The 15,849-nt window shown below is 39.7% G+C and overlaps 1 long non-coding RNA gene across 1 annotated transcript in view; it reads right to left on the bottom strand.

Moving 5' to 3' along the window:
- Positions 1-233: 233 nt before the first annotated feature.
- The window catches only part of LOC121924807, a 42,774-nt gene continuing 27,158 nt past the window's right edge, over positions 234-15,849 (bottom strand). Inside the window, exons 4-5 of the long non-coding RNA XR_006102724.1 lie at positions 1,912-2,015; positions 234-1,684 (exon numbers count right to left, since the gene is read on the bottom strand). This is a non-coding gene — a long non-coding RNA (uncharacterized LOC121924807). The remainder of the gene's footprint in view (positions 1,685-1,911; positions 2,016-15,849) is intronic.

Here is a 15,849-nt window from a genome sequence, read left to right as displayed (position 1 = left end):
ATAAAACAGAAACAAGGGAGAGGAAGCTAAGAAGTGCTATTTTTATTTGACAGAAACCCCTCCTCCACAGTGCAATGATTGGAGAGTCCCAGGGAAATGTCTTCTGTAAATAAAAGGTGGACTGTCAGTCAAATAAACCCATTCTCTACTTCTCCCCTCTCCAACCCTGGACATTTTCTGCATTTTTAGGGAAATAAATGTAAATAGAGCTGCTGGCATTTTTTTTCTCTCTCTCTTTTTTCAGACAGACTGTCTGCCTTTCCAAATCCTAATCATGCACAAACCTTTGTGTGAGTTCAGCTTCAGTTCTGGTTGTTTTTAGAGGAAAGCCACCTTCGCCTCAGGAAGCAACTAGGCCTGATTTGCCTTGAGATTTGGGATTCAATTAAATCCAATGCATATCCCTTGCTTCTATTATTTTAAGAGAGAAAAATATATACAACTTTATTTGCTGCAGAATTTGATTCATGGGAGAGGGAATATAAGCATCTTGCACAGCTTCTAAATTTGCACTCCATCATGACAACCATGCTATCAACACAAAAAATGAAAAACTGGAGACTGCTATCTAGAGACTACAGCAAACTGTGGCAGTGATAAATAAAGGCGCTTTGCAAGGTTCATTAAGCACTAATCAATGCCTAGATTAAGACTAAGGAACAGCAAGTCTCAAAGTATTTGAAAGGGTGTGTTTCATGCTGTTAAGAAATTCGAGACCCAGACAAGGCAGCCTGCATTCTATTTAATTTAACAGATAGACATCTATTATACATTTTTTAAAAAGACTGTGCACATATTGTATGCGTTTCTCAAAACTTTAGCACACACAGTAAAATGGGGTAAGAAAGAAAACAATCCAAGTAAAGGGAACACGGTTTTGGAAAAATACCAGCTTCCCCCCTAAAACCACCAATTAAAGAGACATTACTACAGAACTGAGCTGGAAAGTTGAATGGATTCAGTTTGGATCCAGTCAAGCACTTCACAGAATGATGGAAAGAACTGTTCATACCGCATACATTTAACAGTTAATTGACCCCGTCCATGAACACTGACTTTTGCCAACAAGGAATAAAGTCAATATTCCTATTTATTTCATACATTTGCAGAAAGAGATGTGCATCAGATTTCCATTCCAGTGCTGGAAAAATATGCAAGGGAAATTGGTCAATATGTATATTTATGCAGGCTCCTTCACTGTTCCTGTCCCATAAAGGAAAGGATTATCTGTGACCACCATTACTTCTACACTGACAATAGAGAAGAAAAGAAAAGAAAAAAGCTGATAACCTACATCAACAATGTAGTGTGATTTTCCTTTTATAGTTATTTGATGAGTGTACATGCTAAATGTGCCCAAAAATGTGAAACGCATAATCACACTCCCCTGGCAATTAGCCAGAAGTGGTTTTGCCCTTACTGAAGATCGACTGGGGGGAAATGCTGTGTGTGTTGGTGCGCAAAGCCGCTACCGTGCTGTGCATGCTCACCACCCATCTTATTAAGCATTGTACACTGGCACCCTGTCTGCATGGGCCAAATAAAACATCCTTCTCCCATGCTCTGGGAAGGAATTCCAGGTGACCCAGGGCCAAATCCACAAGTCTGCTGCAAACAGTACAGATGTTGTCCAATCTGTAGCACAAAATCCAGAATATGACAGTCTTCATGAGAGGGCACAACTCTATAGAAAAAACAATAATGTTAGAAAAGTTAGAGGGTAATAGAAAGAGAGGAAGATCACATGCCAAATGAATAGACTCAATCAGGGAGGTCATGGAACTGAATCTGCAGGACCCAAGTGGAATAACGGAGGACAGGGGTTCTTGGAGGTGTATCATCCATGGGGTCGCTATAAATTGGGGTCAACTTGATGGCAGTAAATAACAGCAATGGGTTTTAAAAACTCACAGTCTGCTCTGGATCTTTCAGGAGGATCCACAGCCTTCTACTCCATCACTGGGTGGCTGTTCACACGTGTGTCCCTCTGTGCCACCTGTGGTGCATCACCATTTCTGAGGCCAGAATAATAATATTAATAATAATAATAATAATAATAATAATAATAATAATAATAATGTTTATTTATAGCCCGCTTTTCCAAAGGAGATCAAAGCGGGTTACAACAAGGGTATAAAACATAATACAATTTGAACAAACAGTATATACACATCATAAAAACACTCTAGAGTTAAAAACACCATAAGATTACAGAGAATGGGACATCCAACCACGTGATTGATAGTGGGCTCATTCTAACCTCAGAATTAGCTATGTGCTGCTGTAGTGGTCATAGCAGGTGGCACAGTGAGACATGCAGACAACTGTCTGGCATTGCAACAGAGGCCCCAGGTAATAGGGGGATGTCAAGGCAGCTTTGGGGCCAGGATACTCCGGGCTGCTCATGGAGTATTCTGGAGCATGCAGACACCACACATGAAACAGCCTCTTCCCTTCATGTGGCCTCCCACACGTCCTTTCTATAGAATGGGATTGAGCAGGATTTTTTTAAAACCATGCCCCAATTGGGCTTAGACACTTTTTTCCATCTACTGCATGCTTCATGGGCTTGCCCGTTTAATCCCTGGTTCTGGTACATTACGTTTGTCAGAATGCAGGATACAGACACTCTGAAAGCACTGGAGGAGAAAAGGAACATTGCCTACATGACTTTCATTGGCAGCCAATTCAAGGGAAGAAGTGAAGGGGCTTCTTGCCCCAGGCTTGAGCACACACCCCTCAAGAGTGCTAACCAGTGCTACTTGAGATCATCTGGATCCCACCTTCAACTTTCATCGGAAATAGATCAAGATGAACTGCAGTTTCTTCCTTTACTGTTCCAGCCTGGGAGCTATCATCTGAGACGTTTAACCAGACCTCCCAGAATAGAGTCTCTGCATGTCCTGTTGGCTGTTGTTGTTGTTGTTGTTGTTGTTGTTGTTGTTGTTGTTATCATCATCATCTATTTATTTATTTATAGAGTGCTGTAAAGTTTAAACAGTACTTTACATTATACAAATCAAAATAAAATGGCACAGTAATAGTAATAAAACCTGCCATACAGCATACAATCTAGAACATCAATATTACAAAATAAAACAACTCTAAAATAATACAGCAAGGATAAAATGGGCACAAAAAACTCACAGCAGCTTAACGACAAGTAATATGGAATGCCTCTTTAAACAAACTCATCTTCAACGTGGCCTTAAAACTAGACAGGGAAGTGACAGTTCTTAATCAGGTAGAGAGGAGATTCCAGGCATAGGTAGCAGCAAGGGAGAAGGGATGGATGCAAGCAGGGGAAGAGAAGAACCTTGGCTGAGTCAAAAGACCTGTGCCATGAGATCCTAATGCACAAGAAGGCTGATAAGGAGAGACAAGCACTGATAAGTAAGAGGGAGCTAGTCAATAAAGAGGTTTAAAAGTCAACAGAAGTTTGTAACAGATTCTGAAAGGGATGGGAAACCAATAGAGGGATAAGATTAAAGGGGTGATATGGTCAAAATGATGGGCAGTGAAAATAATCCTAGCTGTGGAGCATTGTATGGACATTAGGGGGTCCAAGTGGGAAAGAGGAAGACTCACTAGAAATTAGTTACAGTAGTTCAGACATGAGACCATGTACTAACATCTTGGCCATCTAAACAGAAAGAAAAGTCCTAATTCTGGCATGTGATGAGGGCGCCGCAAAGGCCCGTCTGTTCTGGGCCAATATGAAGAAGAGAAGGTAAAAGAGAAGAAGTTACAGAAATCAAAAAAACGAGAAGGAAGTAGATCAAGAGAATTAGTCATTGGCTTAGAAGAGGTCACAAGCTTCAATAATTTACCCAGCAAAATGGGAGAAAAAGTAGAGAAGGTTCTGGTTATGGATGGATGAGGTACAGGACGAATAAAGAGAATTAAGGTTGAGACAGATTGTTTCAATCTTGGTAGTAAAATAATGTGCAAAATCTTTGGGTGCGAATGAGTGAGGAGCCAGCAGAAGAAAAGGTTTTAACGAGGAATTAAAGAGAAAAGATGCTGCGGCCACCGCTCATTAGCCTTGATCACAAACTTATAGTAATTCTGTTTTGTCAGAGAAATGGCACGTGAAAAGGAAAAAAGAACAAATTTATAATGAATAAAGTTGGTCCATTCCCTGGTCATTTTCCATAGATGTTTGGCAGCTCAAGAACAGGAACAGAGAATCCAAACAATGGGAGAAGGCAGGGCTATGGCTTATTAAATGAGTTCACACACTTTTTAAAAGGGCAAAACTATCTAGAGTTGCAGATAGAGCAGAATTGAGAAACCGCTGGATCTACAAGGTCTCCAAGATCTAGGGAAGATAAAGAGGAGTCCAGAGCTTTGCTCAAAATCTCAGGATTAATAGAGTTGAGATTGTGAAAATACAGTTTGGACAGTTTGTCGAGGAGGTGGATTTTGGGCAAGAGTAAAAGGAAAAAGATGGCGATTAGAGAAATTCACCAGCCACATAATCAGAAATTACACACTCATTGATGAGAACAATATCAAGACAATGACCAGAGACATGGGTAGGTGTGTTCGAACAGATTTCAAGACCAAATGAAGACAACACAGAACTAAGAGGAGTAGCTGCAGGCTTATTAAGGTCATCCCTATGGATATTGAAGTTGTCCATAATCAGAGAAGGGACATCATCTGCCAAAAAGGTCAACCAAGTTTCAAAATCTGATAGAAATCTGGTGGGTGATCCCAGTGGACGATAGACTACTGCAACCCAGAGCTGGAGTGGTACAAAAAGCTTGATAACATGAAATTTAAAAGATGAAAAGACATGCTGTCGAGTGCAGAGAATAACTGAAACCAGGAAAAATGGGATAGTATAAATCTGACCCCTCCCCCTCTACTGACCAGGTGGTTAGAGAGAGAAAAGGAGTTCCTCAAGCAAGAGGGCAGCAAAGGTTACAGTGTCGTGGACTGGGAGCAAGGTTTGGGTGAGGGTGAGGAGGTGAAGAGATTTAGCAAAGAATACATCATGAATTGTTGTTGCTTTGTGACCAGTTGATCGACAATTCCAGAGAGAGCAAAAGAAGAAAAGCTGAGAGCAAGGGAGACATCTATTAGAAATTAGATTAGAAGAAGTAGTAGGAGCCATAAAAGAAGAAGGGCTGAAAAGAAAAGAATCAGGGCAAAACGGTAAAGGAGAGAAGATCAAAAAGAACCTAAAACAGTCAAGCATCACTTGCAGTACCAGGCTAAAAGCCCATTGGACTCAAAACACAATGGTAACTGTCGGATGTCAAAAACAATACTTCAGGAATTAGCTCTGTAAGAGGTCAGCTAAAGGAGCTGACTACCTATAAACCAACCGTAATAAACATTATGTCTACAATGTGTTGCAGATTCCTAATAGTATAGTTGTGGCCATTTGTGCAATGATCACCTCTTAGGAATGAGGCCTAGGGTCCTTAGTTGAGGTCATATCTTCCCTTCTGAGAACTTTTGACAATGCTTCAACCTCTGAAATTGTGAGATTGTGCCTAAGTCAGTTCATTCAATTGTTCATAATCCATCTTTTACTGTGCAATGCACCAATGCAGATGTATAGCATGGGGCTTTAGGGAGCTAATTTTTTGTTTTCACAGGTGATATCTACCAACAAAAGACACTGGACAGCTCCTTGTGTGGACTCTGCTCACTAGAAAGGTTCCATTAATTCTGTACTGTGTAAATTACTGCTCAATATGGAAGGAAGATGGAACACAAGCATGATTTAATCTGTATTAACTAAAATAGGAATAGACAAATTGTTGTACACCAGATGTTGTTGGACTGTGATTCCCATCAGTCACAGCCAGAATAACCAAAAGTGAGGAATGATGGAAATTGCAGTCCAAAGAGTAACATCTGGAGGGTCAGCCCTGATATAAATGATTTTTTTTTTTTGCTGTAAATTAGATTCCTGTTCTTATGTCCCTGTTTCTGCAGCAATCCACCTGGAAATATTGTCTTTCAAACAGTGTCATGTTTGGATAAACTACTTATTTGCCGTTCATGCTGAATTACATATAGCGTTCCACAGTTGCTGTACATTTTTCAGAATCTAGTAGGCATCTTGCACAAATTCAAAGGACTGCCTACAGCTATTTTTTCTTCCCAGCAGTTTTCTTTCTTTCTTCCCACATCACCATTTCTCAGCTTTTAACACCACACTCCAAGTTTTGAAAAAATTCACGTTGTTTGGGGAGGAGGTAGTACAACCCCCCAGTAGATATGTATATGGGCCCCCTTGTATTTTTCTGAATCCTCGCTACCAGAATACCTAAATTACAACTACAGAGATAAAGCACTTGCTCACTGGTATTTAAATAGGTTCAGAAAGACATCCATCAAGTAAAAGCAACACGTAACTTTCCCATTACCTAGGTGTGCCCTGAATCTAACACTCTGCAATTTGGCATAACAAAAAAAAGCTATAACTCAGCTTGCAATCTGGCTCCCATGCCCATTAAAGTTCAGTCTAAATATAATTTTGACTGCCACCCCAAGTATTTATAATATACTGTTCAGTTTTACATGTAAGCTCATAAATGCTCTCTACACGGCACATGGCACTGCCTACTAAGAAAAACCTGAAAAGGGTGGGCATGTTGCCTTAAGATAGTATTGTGCTTCAAGATAAGCCAAGCAGTGAACAAAGAACATTTTATAACTAGCTGGCATTGCTGCTGCCTAAAAAATCCAGCAATGGAATGAAAAAGGAAAAACAGCCCTCAGTATGTATGACAAATGTCTTTTTTCCTGATTTATGTTAGTATCATGCTGAGCTCTAGCTGATGTTGCTTGGAAAAGTGAGCTAAATGGGTAGTGATTCTTTGATGCTAATTGAATGTGAATTGCACTGGGCAGAGAAAAACCTCACGGAAGGCAAAACCAGTGACATTAAAATACCAAACAGAAGGGAAAGCAAAAGGAAAATTCACAGGTAAAGAGCTTACAGTCAAGAAAAAAGCCACGTGGATATCTACATCAAATAAAATCTATATGTCTTCTGTCTGGATATCTGTGAAGCAAGATGTGGAAGTGAGTAGTACACAAAACGTTCTTTTCTGTGTACTCAGAGAATACATAGGATTGTAAGAAAGCAAGTAATGAGCAATATAGATTTTTACTTGTTCATAAACTGGGAATTAGTCATAATAGAATGAGCCATTGCACACATTTTGTCTTGAAAAGCTGGATTCTTGGACATCATTCTCTATGAGCCAAACCAATAATAAGGTCCACATGGTTAGTTCCTGACCTCATATATATTCACAATGAATCTATGCAGTAGGATTCAGCTGAGTGATCACCATCACCCAGTGGGCTTCATAGCAGAGTGGAGATCTGTCCCTGAGTCTTAAGGTCTTGGGTGTCCTACACCTAGTCCAACAGCAAGCACTATGCCATACCCCTTCACAGATCTCCAGTTTTTCCTCCAGTGTCTAGATCAGTGTGAGAAAGTGCAGTCTCATTCTGTGCTCCTGACACACTGACATTAGAATTTTAAAGAGGTAGTAAAATTGTCTGTAAGTGCTCTAAAACCAAAAAATGAGGACCAAATGTGAATTCCAGTTCCCACATTACATGCTGTGTGGCTTCAGGAAGGAGCAAAGGAAAAAATGGTTTCTGCTTCCCTTCACAGTCAATCAATACTGCCCATGGTACAGAGACTGGCCAACCCTCCTAAATGTCCAGTCTATATAATCTCACTGGATTTGGAATGATACATCTCTATGATCTGCAGCTAACAGTAGTTGTGTTTGAGGAAGCAAATTCGATTATGTTCAGGTTATTTGAAAGACCCATATTCACTTGCCTGCATTTTGAGATTTTCTAGTGAGGCCCTCTGGTCCACCACACTCCTAGGTACGTCTGGTGGGAACATAGGAGAAGGCCTTCTCAGTTGCTGCTCCCAAGCTCTGAAACTTCCTTCCCAGAAAGATTAGACTGGCACACTCCTTACTATCTTTCCATAAACAACGTAAAATAGTTTTGTTTCATCAGATCTTTGAGGACTGATTGCTTAGGAGGAATGGGTCTGGAATAAAATGTTGGATTTTCTATTTGCTGCTTTCTTTTTAATGTTTTATCTTTTTCAATGGGCTTTAATTATTTGATAGTTTAAATACACTTGTAACTTTTATACCCTGTGAATTTGTAGCAACTTGTTTTAACTCTTATAACCAATTTGACTGCCAATTAAGAATAATAATGATAATGATAATAATAATAATAGCGATAATGATGCTTGAGGAGGCTGGATGCCCCGCTAACATATTATTAGCCAAAGAAAGGGAAAACATAGCAACAATAGTTCATCTAAAACTAACTAAACAGTATGGTGTGTAGAATGAATTTCCCTGTTGGCAGATCTCCTTATATAACAGCCCTCCAAAAGAATATAAAAGCCATTAATAAGGCTGAAGCTTAACTTCTTGATAGTAAGAGCTGTTCAACAGTGGAACACAGTCTCTTGGAATGTGGTGGAATCTCATTCTTTTGGAGGTTTTGAAACAGAAGCTAGATGGTTATCTGTTGGGGGTGCTTTGATTCTGAGTTCCTGTATGGCAGGATGTTGGACTGGATGGCCTTGTGGTATCTTCCAGCTCTAATTTTTTATGATTCTATAAGCTCCCTGGGCCATGCATCTACTTGGGTAATTCCAAAATCCAAAGCTCTTCTAGTTCCAATTTTTCAGATAGGGGATACTCATCCTGTATCTTCAGAAACATAATTAAATATCTTAAGAAGAGAAGGAATGATTTAAGAACCTTGCAGTCTTAACCCATGGTGAAGATTTAATGATAAATTTCTGAGAAAGATCTTTTTTAAAAAGGAAGCCAAATTGCCCTTTTTATAACTTTATTTTGGAAAATGAGTGAGGGTGTGAGAGGAAAAGGAAGATACAAAATCACAAAGATGCACTCAAGCTTGCAAAGAAAACCAATAAATAAAAGTGTATTACCTACTTAAGTAGACTCCTGCGTTTCAGAGATGTACAGAGAGAATATGAGAGAAAACATATCTGGTTATCTGGCTGTATGTTTTCAAGAGATAGACTCCTGAGATAATGCTTCACTTTGTTATTGGAAAATGAAGCCTTGTATGCACAAGTATAAAACTGCATGCTCACCCCAAAACTGATCTGTTCCCAGAGTAGCAAAGTTGTGGGAAGCCCTGGTGTATCTCCAAAACTCTGGGTTAGTGAAGGGTTTTATGAAAAGCTAGATTGGGCTCAGGGGGTGGTTTGTCCCCAGAGCCACCTCTGCCTCATCCCTTACCTGCAGGAGCCCAGTGCACTGCCACTTCCTCAGAAGATGGGCCAGCCATGCAACTAATAATGGGATAGGGTGGAGGGGCATCCTGATGCCCTGGTGGAGCAGTGGTAAAATGCCTGTACTGCAGCCATTCACTCAAAACCACAAGGTTGCGAGTTCAAGACCAGAAAAAGGGCCCAAGCTCAACTCAGGCTTGCATCCTTCCGAGGTCGCTAAAATGAGTGGGGCAAATTAGCTTACTTGCTAATTAGCTTACTTGCTGTTCACCGCTATGATCTTTGGAATAGCGGTATATAAATAAAACAAATTATTAAAAACAAATTATGGCATTGGACTCTGGACTCTACAGTGCTATATAAATAAAGTATAATAATCATCATCATCATCCAGGGGTACTTCCACCCTCTATTTTCACTGGTAGCCAGCCTCTGGAGAAACATTCAAAGCCTGCATCCTGTGCTGCCTCCTTTTGTCTCTCTACATTGTTAGCACAGCCTGCATACCCAGCACTGGACCATATTTCATATTTAGAGCCAGCATGTTCTAGAGATGTGACAATAACATTTAGGAACACTAGTGAAATTTCCCAGGAGAAAAGGAGAAAAGACCAGAGGCAGCTGGACAGTCCAGATAATAGTACCTGATGCTTTGACTCAGAGTTCCAGCATGGCAGGGGGTTGGACTGGATGGCCCTTGTGGTCTCTTCCAACTCTCTATGATTCTATGAAATGGCCCCATGTTAGGATATCTGACCACATATCTCCTGCAGGTAAGGGATGTGGCAGTGGTGGCTCCAAGGATGGAAAACAGGGCAGTCATGATGATGTGGTGTCAGCCCAAATAACCTGTGCACACATCACTATGCTGCCACATAAAGTTTGGCCCAGTGTGTGTGGCCATCTCATGGCCAATCCAGGGACAGTTCTAGAGCATATGGCTTGGGTCCAGGCTATTTGAAGGACTGTATGTGTATGAACCCATTCAGGTTTTAAGATCCTTTGACCTCCTCTCTGTCCCATCCCTTTCTCAGGCTCTTTTGGTAGGAACAAGGGACAGTGCCTTCTGGGTGGCTGTTCCCAGACTTTGGAATTCCCTCCCCAGAATGGCCCCAACTTGGCCATCCTTCCAGCAGCAAGCTAAAATATTTTTGTGCCACCAGACCTTTTGGTTGATTTTGGGTTCTTTATGCTGTGTGTTGTTGAATTTGAAGGTTTAAGGGTCTGTACATTGTTTTATTTTTATTGTTTAATGTTTTAGTATTTTAACTGTTTTAATATGTACTGTTTTAGCTTTTAAATGTTAATTTTAAAATTGCATTTTATTTTTAATAAGTGATGTATTTTGTTGCTCACCTTTGTATGTTTTTAATTGTATTGTTTTTTTAAAATTTGTAAGCCGCTTTGTGTACCAACTGTGAAAAAGTGGGGAAATAATAATAATAATAATAATAATAATAATAATAATAATAATAATAATTTGGGCTGGCCCTGACTTACTAGCCAGTGCAGACAAGGCCTGCAGCCATTAAAAATGATCTCTTAACTAGGGTGTTTATCACACGATACTCTTATAGTGCTACTATTCCACTTTAACTGCTCTAGCTGCCTCCTGTTGCATCCTGGGATTTGCAGTTTTAAGGAGAGGTATTTAGAATTCTCAGGCCGAGTTCTCTGCCTGAGAATTCTAAATACCCCTCCTTAAAACTGCAAATCCCAGGATGCAACAGGAGGCAGCTAGAGCAGTTAAAGTGGAATAGTAGCACTATAAGAGTATAGTGTGATAAACACCAAAGACAGAACATTTGTCATTCCATAGTTAACTACATAGCAGCTACAACTCTAATGTACATGGGCCCGATTCCCAATCAGTAGTTTAGTCAAGATAGTAGTTTTCAACTCTCCACTCTCCAGATTTTTTGGACTGCAATTCCTAGAATCCTTTAACATTGCCTATGCTGGTAGGGGCTTCTAGGAGTTCAGTTCAGAGTCATTGATTTACAGGTTGCTTCTACCTCCACAATAAATCCCAGTGATTTGGGATTCAACAGGTCTATTCTAGCTCAGGCTAATAACTGGATTTAGGCCCAAGCCAGTGAAGATATGCCCACTACTGAGAACTCACCTCATTTACATTAGAACCTCTAGGAGAGGGAATAAAGGAAGATGTGACAGAAAAACCTGTGAATTCATGTGGTGCATCCTAAAGAGCACACACTGATGTCTTCAGTAAACCAGCCTTATTGACCTGAAAGAGTCAATATAAACCATAAAGCAAAATTATTAATGAATCTTTTTTCTCTAGTATGCTCATTACAGGAACTGAAAAGACACAAAGTCCTTCCATTGGAGAGACAATCTCCAGTGAAATTAAGTACTGAGTTAATTGTTGTAGTATGTGACCTCAGGTAGCTATGAAGCCACATAGCTCTCATTGTTCTAAAACAACTAAGCAGACATCAAGGGATTTTTTTATTATTATCCTTGCAAACATTCTAATGAACATTTGGAAAGAATTTAAAAGTATGCTTAGCAGGGACTTTCATTTAGCCACAAGCACCTCCTGTACCCAAAAGAGATATGTGGAGATGGGAATGCGGATTCATTTCAAAAACACCAAAGAGACACACTGGAAAATAAAGTCAGTGAGATTTCCATCACTTAGGGGATAAAAGTCTTTTTGGGACGATTTTAAGGGATGAAATGAGAGAGCCTACTTAAAAAGCTTGATTAGAGAAAACCAGCAGGATTTCTTAAAAGGAAGTGACATGCTTCACTAAACTACTGGAATTCATGGAAGGTTTCCAGTAGCTATGGAAAAGGACAAGGCTCTCGTACACTAAGTATTGGATTTGGCAGTACTGTACAGCAGTTTTCCATATTTAAGTTTCATAAATATATAGAAAGGATGAGTAGATGACACAAGACCTTAAAGCATGAGCCACCTCAAACAAACCACATTTAAGTCTGTTGGCTTCAGCCTGATCCTGAGGTCAGGATTGTGCAAATGTATTCCTGACTCACCCAGAGTTAAATACATATGGTCAAACCAGAGGCACAGAAAAGGCACTACTGTGATTTCAGCACCGGAAGCAGGTGGCCAAAGTTTCTGGAAAGGTCTTGTACTCTGCAAGTGAGGGGGAGGGGGGAGAGATTCTGCAATAGGAACAAGCTGTCTACACTAATTTGCATGTATCAGTGAAACAATATAGGCAGAATATTTTTTCAAATTGCAATTATCTATGCCTTGGGGTGGAAATGGGACTTGTCAAGGTAGGTGGACAATGGAGATATTTTTAGACCCACATGGACATGGGGAAATGGAGGAAGAAGGAAGCAGATGGACACGAGGAGGACATTCACAATCTCTGGCCATTGTCAGCTGGGCTCCCAAGTCATAAACAATGCCATAGTCCCAACAGGCAGAATTAGCATCAACATTCCATTTAAGCACTCTTAAGTATTGGAATCTCAGAATATTTAACGTGGGAGAATAAGCAGGCTCTCAGTTGGTCTTTTAGGCTATTTTATGAAACAGAGTAATAGATATGCCAATATCCATTCTCTTCAGGGAGAAACATACTTTCAGTGTCTAGGCATATGACTTATCAGTTGGTTTTACATTGCATATTGACCATCATATTAATATCTCATGCAGTGCTGTCAAATAATCTCCATAGACTTGTATATGTAAGTTATTTTATAGATAATATTATTACATATTCATTTTGGCAAACTTTTACTAAGTGGCTTTCCACATTGGTCTCACACTTATAAATAAATGAATCTTTTTATCCTCTGTTTTCCTTCTAATAGGCACCTGTATACCTAACACATATAAAAACACCAATAATGTGTGCAGATATAAACACAAGCATCCATGAAATCATCCTCCTTGGCCATTCATGGAAATTGTTCATTCCAGCAACAATTATAGTCAAATAAGCAGATACAAATTGTATTTGTTACCAGTATTATCTGGACATTTATCAGCCATGAATAGCAGAGCTGTTATAGACAGCTGTCATGGCACATGGGAGACTGATTCTTGGTCAGCTTCAGTTTTGTCTCTCCAGAACTGGTTTTATAGTATCGTCAGACCTTCTCCACCCAGTCAAAGGCAGATTTCCACTAGACTTCACTAACTTAAATAATTATTCTCATCTAATCAGAAATGAGATCTTACTGGTCTTCTATCAGTGACCCATCACTCAGAAGCCAGACTTTCCTCATTGCTTGCCTTCACATTACAACAGCCAACACATAGTAGTAAGCTTCTTACTCCAATGCAGTTGCTGTTGTTGTTAACTGTCTCCCAGTCAGTTTTGAGTCATAGCAACACTGTGAATGAGACACCTCCAAGACCACCTGTCCTCAACCACTCTGCTCAGGTCCTTACCTCTGCTCAGGTCCAACCACAGGCTCAGGGCCGTGACCTCCTTGATTGAGTCTTTCCATCTGGCATGCAGTCTCCCTCTCTTTCTGCTAACCTCCTCCTAGCATTATTTTCTTTTCTGGTGAATCGCACCTTCTCATGATGATGTGACCAAAGTATGACAGCCTCAATTTAGTCATCTTGGCTTCCAGAGAGAGCTGAGGGAATGAAGAGCCCAGAGAGAACTCATTAATGCAGTACTTTGGGTTTACTGTAGGTCACTCATATGTGTCTGTTCTTTTTCAGGCCATTTCTCATCACCTTGTTTTTAGATAGGACTAGCCAGTACAACTATGTGCTCAGTGTCATGCTGTCTAATACACAAATACTCCAGCTTTATATTTTGATATTATTTCTTACCATTCAGGCTTCAGGGGCTGAAATTTTGCAGAATAAAACCCCATAACAGTACTAAGCCTGTTACATCACACTGGCTATGAGTCCCAATAACTGTCAAACAAAACAAATCATCAGAATGATGGCTAATGTTTCCTGTAGTTTCATTCTGTAATATTTAATTATTTATTTCTAAATACAGCTCACATTACTATTTTTAAAAAAGAGAAACCTAATAAGAGGGATGTAGTATGTGCCTTGTTTTCATTCTCTCTCTCAGTCTCTCTCTCTCCCCACTCTCTCTCCCACTCCTGACAACAACAGTGACAACTTACACATTGCTCAAAAGAGGAAATGTATCACCAAAGAAGAGGACAAAAGAGGATATAGTTTTGTACAAAATCTTCATACAGAATTTTATATGTATAGATCAGGGGTAGGAATCATTCCCTCCAAATCTTAGTCGATTGCAAATACCAGCATTCCTCACCATTGGCAAGAATGGCTCAGACTTGCTTTTCAACAATATCTGGAGGGCCACATAATTCCCACCCCTGGTAGAGATGAATTCTTGGAAATAACTACAGTAATTTAAATAAAATGCATATCAATAGTTGAAAACACTGTGACTAGGATCGATGTCACCCTACACTATTATAGTGCTGTTATTCCACTTTAACTGCTATTGCTGTAGTATCCTGGCTGAGATTTCTAAATGCCTCTCCTAAAACTGAAAATCCCAGAATTCAAAAGGAGGCAGCCATAGCAGTCTCCAGCACATAGGTATAATATGGCTGTGGCTCCTCATACATGGCCCAAACCATCTTTTTAGTGTGGCAGTTTCACTCCAGCTGCCATTTCTGTGTTGGTGGAGAGTGGTGAAGAGCAGGAATGCATCCAGTTATTTTTCTTTAGGTGGATGCACTATGGTAGATAACCTAAGGAGTGTCCTAAGGAGATTTCTGAGGATGACATGATTGCTGTGGGGACAACTAAAGGAAAGTAACCTTGATATGCCTTTGCTGCTCTTCTCTGTTCTCCACCATAAAGAAGATGGCCATCTTGGGGGGTCATTACACTTAAAATGTGAAAGGAATTTTGGTTGCTCAGTGGATAGCAATAGCAATAACATTTACATTTCTTTACCATTTAGTAATGAACTCAGCACTCAATTATGACTTCTTCAAGAACCAAAAAAGTGGGTTACAATGACATATGTTGGACTTGTGCCCCTTTAAAGATGCCATCCATTAGTTCAAAATACACCAATTCAAATGCAGTCATAGTTATGATAGAAATGTCACAATGCCAAACCATTTGCAACAACAACAGTAACAACAACTTTTATTTCTCATTCTGGCTTCACTAAGCTACCGTTTTACTTAAGCAGGCCTTTGCCTCTTAACTTCCTTTGGCAGAAGAATATTTTAATGGTGCATGTTATGCTTTTGTCCTTTCTTTACTATGTTGTAATGTGTTTTTAAAATGTTTTTCATTGAGCATTTTAAACAGAATTCTTTATATAATATTTTTTTAAACTTTTGTATTAAATAAATTTTAACTATACTTTGTTTTACTTTGTTGTAAACTGTGCTGGGCCCCAGGAAAAGATGGGCTATAAATTAATCAATTAAATAAATAAATATACAAACATGCCACAAGCAGCTTCAGTATCTTCATAAAGTGGGAAGGCTTGTGTTTCAAATTTCAACAAACACAAACGGGATCAGATAGGATACACTGGAACACTGCACTCAGATGAACAACTTGTGCACAGTTACTTGGGAGTAAG

This window comes from Sceloporus undulatus, chromosome 3, assembly GCF_019175285.1.
Source record: "Sceloporus undulatus isolate JIND9_A2432 ecotype Alabama chromosome 3, SceUnd_v1.1, whole genome shotgun sequence".
Classification (NCBI taxonomy): domain Eukaryota; kingdom Metazoa; phylum Chordata; class Lepidosauria; order Squamata; family Phrynosomatidae; genus Sceloporus; species Sceloporus undulatus.
Note: the sequence above shows the minus strand (reverse complement) of the source record. Positions and strands in the feature narration are given on the sequence as shown.